Below are 7,786 nucleotides of genomic sequence, written 5' to 3'. Positions count from 1 at the left end.
CCATTTAATTTACCCAACACCACTTCCCGGCTAACCTGGATTTCACTCAATTCCTCCAACTCCTTTGACCCGCGGTCCCCTGCTGTTTCCGGCAGATTATTTATGTCTTCCTTAGTGAAGACGGAACCAAAGTAGTTATTTAATTGGTCCGCCATATCCTTGTTCCCCATGATCAACTCACCCGTTTCTGACTGCAAGGGACCTACATTTGTTTTAACTAATCTCTTTCTTTTCACATATCTATAAAAACTTTTGCAGTCAGTTTTTATGTTCCCTGCCAGTTTTCTTTCATAATCTATTTTTCCTTTCCTAATTAAGCCCTTTGTCCTCCTCTGCTGGTCTCTGAATTTCTCCCAGTCCTCCGGTATGCTACTTTTTCTGGCTAATTTGTACGCATCATCCTTCACTTTGATACTATCCCTGATTTCCCTTGTTATCCATGGATGCACTACCTTCCCTGATTTATTCTTTTGCCAAGCTGGGATGAACAATTTTTGTAGTTCATCCATGCAGTCTTTAAATGTCTTCCATTGCATATCCACCGTCAACCCTTTTAGAATTAATTGCCAGTCAATCTTGGCCAATTCACGTCTCATACCCTCAAAGTTACCTTTCTTTAAGTTCAGAACCATTGTTTCTGAATTAACAATGTCACTCTCCATCCTAATGAAGAACTCAACCATATTATGGTCACTCTTGCCCAAGGGGGCACGTACAACAAGACTGCTAACTAACCCTTCCTCATTACTCAATACCCAGTCTAAAATAGCCTGCTCTCTCGTTGGTTCAAACACTGGAATGAGCCTTCATATATTTCTACGTATGTATGTATGTATCTGTATATTTCAACATATTTCTTCAGTTTAGTTTAGTGGTACAGCACGGAAACGGGCCCTTCAGCCCACCAAGCCCACACCAACCAGCAATCTCCGCACACTAATACGCTTCAGCCCACCAAGCCCACACCAACCAGCAATCTCCGCACACTAATACGGGCATTTTTCAGCATGTTGAAAAATATGCCGCAACCTAGTTGAGGCCTCGATTACGCAGGGACTACTCTCGAGCATGAAGGAGAGTTACAAAGACCTCCTAGGACCTCGTGTCGACCATGCTGCGTGTATGAGTTGAGGGCAAACTCTTCTGAAATCGCGGATTAGGTCGCCGCAGTGGGACAGCCCCTTTAGATTTAGCTCTTGGGGCTAATGGAATCAAGGGAAATGGGGAGAAAGCAGGAACAGAGTGCAGATTCTGGGTGATCAGCCATGATCATATTCTATGACCTATATTCCATGTTTCTAAGATTCTAACCTAAACTAAGTGAGTAAATGGACTATCCTCTATACTCCGTTAACTTTCACTGATGTACTCATGAATGGTATGATTTGCCTGGATTTTGCACTGTCTCTCGGTATACATGACTTTAGACTTAGACTATAGAGATACAACACAAAAACAGGCCCTTTGACACACCAAGTCCGTACCGACCAGCGATCACCCCGTACACTCGCACTATTCTACGCGGTAGGCACTATTTACACTATTACCAAAGCCAATTAACCAACAAACCTTTGGATTGTGGGAGCACCCAGAGAAAACCGACTTGGTCACAGGGAGAACGTACAAATTCTGTACAGACAGCACCCGTAGTCAGGATCGAACCCGGATCTCCAGCACTGTAAGGCAGCAACTCTATCACTGCGCCACTGCATCACCACTCGGTCACGATCCTTCTTCAGAAAAGTCACCTATCCATGTTCTCCAGAGATGCTGCCTGACCTAGCAATGTTACAAAATTTTGAGATTTTAAAAATCAAGTCTGCAATTTATCCCATCAGATAAAGCATAAAAAGAAGTTTAATTTGACACCTAATTCACTTTCATATCTTCAGTATTAAAAAAGTTATGGCCATTTTCATACTCGGAAATTAGCATCTTGTTCCCTATTGCTTTTCCATTGACAACACAAAAGCTGTGATCGAGGACAGTCAAAAGCCCATAACTTTATAAAAATTAAGAAAACTGAAAGAAATTTTCAGTTATTATAGATTGAAGCATTCTGAAACAAATATGAAACAATCTTACTTGGATGACCTGCAATTAAAGCATATAATTAGTTAGTTACCCAATTGTAGCTAATTACATAATTCAATTACTAGATCTAAACATCTATCCATTTCTTAAGAAAAGATCAACATTTTTAAATAGCCTGTGTCCAAATAACGTACACACAAAAATTCACAATATAACATGATTTTAAAATCTCATTGTCATGGTTTTATAGGCCAAATGGAAGGAATTTAGTGTTTAATACCTGCAAATTAATGGCCATTTAAATCATCTTGCGAGTGGGTTTTTCTGGAACGCGATCATTTGGAACGTTGTGGTTGCAGTGAATTTGAGCCCCATATCGGCATGAAAAATACTGCCGGTTCGGATGGGCTCCAAGTCACCTTCTCGCAACTTAAAATTTTGATTAAAGGGATCTTAAGAAGCACTTTTTAATGTAAAAATAAACAGCCTACCTTGCCTTGTCCCCTACGTGAGATCCATCCTGTTGTCGGTGTTCACGGCTTTAGAAATGATTTTTAATTTACTATAACAATTAAATTATCTAACTTAGTTTAAAAATAAGTGCAGAGAACGGCAGTCGGAGCGATTTTTCTTGAACAATTAAACAGGCTGATGAACATCGATTTAAACAGCCTGGAGGAAACGACATTTTAAACCCGCCCCCCCTCTCAAAGGCGCCAAAGTCGCGCACACGGGCAGTGACAGAACTGCAGCGCCGCTGAAGGTAAGTTTTGCAAATACCTACCTGACCCGCTGAGTTTTTCCAGCACTCTGTGAAACGTCACCTATCCATGTTCTCCAGAGATGCTGCCTGTCTTGCTGAGTTACTCTAGCACTTTGTGTCCTCTGGTGTATTAACCAACATCTGCAGTTTCTTGTTTCTAAATAATAACCCAAGACCACGTTCTCATCAATCCTCCTCAGATTCTACTACTCACCTGCACATTTGGGGCTATTTATGGTGGCCAGTTAATCTTCCAACCCACACATCCTTGTGATGTAAGAGGAAACCAGTGCACCTGGAGGAAACCCACACAGTCACAGGGAGACCATGCAAACCCTACACTGACAGCACCGGAGGTCAGGATCAAACCCTGGTTGCTGGAACTGCAAGACGCTAGGCTCTGTTAGCTGCATCACAGTGCTACCCCTACACAGGTGGATTAATACAAACAATATACATTGTATGTCATGAGGCAAAATACTCTGGCTGCGGAGGCCATGGTTGTGCAGCGGTAGAGTTGCTGCCTTACAGCACCAGAGACCCGGGTTCAATCCTAACTGTAGGCGCTGTCTGTACTTAGTTTGTACGTACTCCCTGTGACTGCGTGTGTTTTCTCCGGGTGCTCCGGTTTCCTCCCACACTCCAAAGACATGCGGGATTGTAGGTTGATTGGCTTCTGTAAATTATCCCTAGAGTGTAGGATAGTGCTGACGTACGGGGTGATCTCCCGGTCAGTGCGGACATGGTGTGCTGAAGGACCCGTTTCCACACTGTATTTCTAAACTAAACTAAACAACAAAGTCTTGTTTGTACCACAAAGCCCTTGTTGAAGTGACGTCAGTTCAATTTTAATCAGAAAGTAATTCACAAGATTTCAAGTGAGCTCAAATAAAAAAGAGTCAATCAAATGCTGCTAGATTGCTGTGTACATAAGAAGCAGTGTTTGCTTTGTTACTGGCACATCGATCTGTTATTTTTAGCATCTTACGTCTTGCATTTCAGTTTTCAATCATTATCTTTTTCTTGTGTCCTTTCATCTTGACTGCACTAGTTAAGATAGTTATTGCGGCCGATCCATTTGTTTTGAAGTGGTTAACAACATTGTTCCCTTCACTCAGCCCCTGGATCGACTCCATCACCCACCCCCCTCCCTGCCCCACCACACACAACGCCTTGTAGCCTTTCCATATTAACAATATGGACGGCACGGTGGAGTGACGGTAGAGTTGCTGCCTCACAGCACCAGAGACACGGGTTCGATCCTGGCCACAGGTGCTGTCTGTGCTGAGTTTGTACGTTCTCCTCGTGACCTACGTGGGTTTCTCTGGGATTTCCAGTTTCCTCCCACACTTCAAACACGTACAGGTTTGTAGGTTAATTGGCTTGGTATAAATGTAAATTGTCCCGTGTGTGTGTGTGAAATAATGTCAATGTGCAGGGATCGCTGGCCCGTGTGGACTTGATGGGCCGAAGGGCATGTTTCCGCACTGTATCTCTAAACTAAACTAAACTAATATAAGGTACCCATTCCTTCTCTCCAGAGATGATGCCTGTCCCGCTGAGTCACTCCAGCATTTTGTGTCGATTTTTAATATATGCTAGGTAGACACAAAATGCTGGAGTAACTTAGTGGGACAGGCAGCATCTCTGGAGAGAAGGAATGGGTGACGTTTCGGGTCGAGACTGATATATGATTTTAATATAAGATAGCTATGGGCAAGCTTTGGGGCCTTTCTATATATTTGCCATTTGCTTCACCAACATAAGCTCCAGGTAAGGAAAGCTGCCACAAGGTCATCTCGATTTCAGCTACACCAGACAAAGATGAATTTCACAGAAGCAACCTCTGGATGATCAATGGCAGCACATTTCAATCATGACAAATATCTCCCTTCATTACACATAGTCCGACGTAGTTATTCACGGAGAGCAGCGAGACGCTGACATTTTACACAGTCTCAGCAGATAATGCAATCGGGATACTTGTGGCATTTAACTTATCATTTTCATCAGTGCCATCTGGGGAATGACCACAGCTGGCCTCAATATCACATTCTGTCCGTCATCATCAGTGAATTTATCTGCATGTTTCTAATCATAATAGGTTGGGAGTTGTTAACCCTTTCGATATGTTGCTTTACAAATTACACATAGAGATTGCTGTGTGTGTGTGTGTGTGTGTGTGTGTGTGTGTGTGTGTGTGTGTGTGTGTGTGTGTGTGTGTGTGTGTGTGTGTGTGTGTGTGTGTGCGTGTGTGTATGTGCATTAATTTGTGGGTATGTACATGCGTGCATGCATGTGTGTATGCGTCTCTTGGTGTGTGTGTGAATGTGTGTGTATGCACGTTCGTGCGTGCATATGATATATTTGTGTGTGTGTGTGTGTGTCTATGTCTGTGCATGTATGTGTGTCTGTGTGGCTCTGTGTATATGTATGTGTGTGTGTCTGTGTGGCTCAGTATATGTATGTGTGTGTGTGGGTGTGTGCGCGTTTGTGCATGCATGTGGTATATTTGTGCGGGTGTGTCTACGTGTGTGTGTGTATGCATTTGTGGGTGTGTGCATGCGTGCATTCGTGTGTGTATGTGTATGTGTGTGTCAATGTTTATGTGTATGTGTACGTGTATGTCTTTATGTGTGTGTGTCTATGCATGGACCTCTTCGACAGAGGCAGGGGAGAGAAAGGTGTGGCCATGGGGGAATTGACAAATCGTCATTAAATTAATCATTCTGCGATTTACACTAATAATTCAAGAAGTATGAAGGCAAAAGTTGACTAATTCTATGTCCAAAATAAGCTACAGATGTATCAGCTGTCTATTGTAACACATGGAAAAGTAATCTGAGAGCATTGTAAAATGTGTTGCCGATCATTCAACCAGTTTCATGTTTACTTTAAAGGAATCTTTTATGACATTAAAGTTGGTATTGCGTTTATCTATAACACAATGCATTTTCAAACTTTAACGACACACTCCTTTTTTGCTCTGCCAAATATGTAGTGTGCCAAATATGTAGTTGTAACATTCTGTACTGTAATGTTGTTGATAGGAATTCTTCAATAATCTGATCTTTTAAGGATAGGAAAGGTTTAGGTTTAGTAGGAGGTGGGCCAAACACAGACAAGTGAGACTAGCGCAGATGGGGCATTTTGGTCAGCATGGGCAGGTTGGGCTGAAGGGTCTGTTTCTGTTCTGTCTGACTCTATGACCCTATGACTCTATTAATTTCACCCTTCCATCACTTCAAACGCCAACATGGGAATCTTCTTCTTTTCGTGTCCATCTTGTTACAAATGCTGACCTCGCTGTCATCGTCCATCCTGAAAAGGACGCAAGCTTCCAGCGACAATCAGTGGAAGGCATCACTTGTCACAAACGGTGATGGTGATAGAAGAATTAGCTCAGGATACTTCCAGTTTCCACCCTAGCGACGTGGATGCTTCTGCTATGGGGCCAACATGGGAATTGAGAACTTGATCTCAGATTGGTTTATATCTGGGAATAAAATTCTGCTACCAGGATAACAAAATGGCTGCCATAAAAAACTACTTATTTACTTCATGCACAGTTACATCTGCCCTCTCCGTGTCAATGTTACACGCTGGAGGCAAGAAACATGTTCCCGATGTTGAGGGAGTCCAGAACCATGGGCCATAGTTTAAGAATAAGGGGTAAACCATTTAGAACGGAGACGAGGAAACACTTCTTCACACAGAGAGTTGTGAGTCTGTGGAATTCTCTGCCTCAGAGGGCGGTGGAGGCAGGTTCTCTGGATACTTTCAAGAGAGAGCTAGATAGGGTTCTTAAAGATAGCGGAGTCAGGGGATATGGGGAGAAGGCAGGAACGGGGTACTGATTAGGGATGACCAGCCATGATCACATTGAATCTGGCTCGAAGGGCCAAATGGCCTACTCCTGCACCTATTGTCCATTGTCTATTGTCAATGGAAATGTGTGGTCACTTGATGGTCACCAGGTCTAAGTGGAACTCCCAACACAATTATATTGCGATAGCATATTCAACAGGAGGATGGCAGCAGTTCAAAAAGTTGGCCTGTCACCATCTCAAGATAATTAAAGATGGACAATGAATACAGGGATTTCAAACAACTCCCACAACACATAAATACATTAAAAAAACCCTAAATCCAGGGCAGATGACAGTGAATAGACACAAAAAACCTGGAGTAACTCAGCCGGCCAGGCAGCATTTATGGAGAGAAGGAATGGGTGACGTTTCGAGTCGAGACCCTTCTTCAGATGACTGTGAACTGTTCTCCGAAATAGTCTGGCAAGACTTTCATCAGGGCAGTTCGGTATGGACGGTCGAGGGGATTCAGAGACAGTTTGGAATGGGCGGCAAATATCAGTCATCCCAGGGGTACACAAAGCCTAAAAATGAATCTTACAGCAAGAGAGGAGCAATTGTGGTAACACAACTTACACAGTAAGCTCTACCGTGTAAACGGACCCATCTCCTGACCTGATGGCATTTCCGCTGACTTTACAGTGTCCTAGCAGAATAATCCCGCAGGAGAGGCGACTGGGGAATTCATAATGGGAAGTAAAAATTCAAAGATAATGTTTTTAGTTCAGGCATCAAGGTGGAAGGCACTAAAATATTCCGATTGTAATGGATAATCAGGGGACGGGAGGGAGGAGTTTAAGACAATCTCGTTCACAGTGGAGGAAATGCACTCGGCAAACGATGTTAGTTTAGTTTAATGATAGAGCATGCAAACAGGCCCTTTGGCCCACCGACCATCGATCACCCCTATACTAGTTCTATGTTATCCCACATTTGCATCCTATGCACTAGGAGAAATTTACAGGAGCCAAATACCCTACAAACCTGCAAATTTTTGGAATGTTGGAGGAAACCAGAGCCCGCGGAGAAAACCCACGCAGTCACAGGGAGAACGTACGAACGCTGCACAGACAGCACCCATAGTCAGGATCGAACCCGGGTCTCTGGCACTGTGAGACAG

This window comes from Amblyraja radiata, chromosome 2 (genome assembly GCF_010909765.2).
Source record: "Amblyraja radiata isolate CabotCenter1 chromosome 2, sAmbRad1.1.pri, whole genome shotgun sequence".
NCBI classification, from domain to species: Eukaryota; Metazoa; Chordata; class Chondrichthyes; order Rajiformes; family Rajidae; genus Amblyraja; species Amblyraja radiata.
This window is presented reverse-complemented; position numbering follows the sequence as displayed.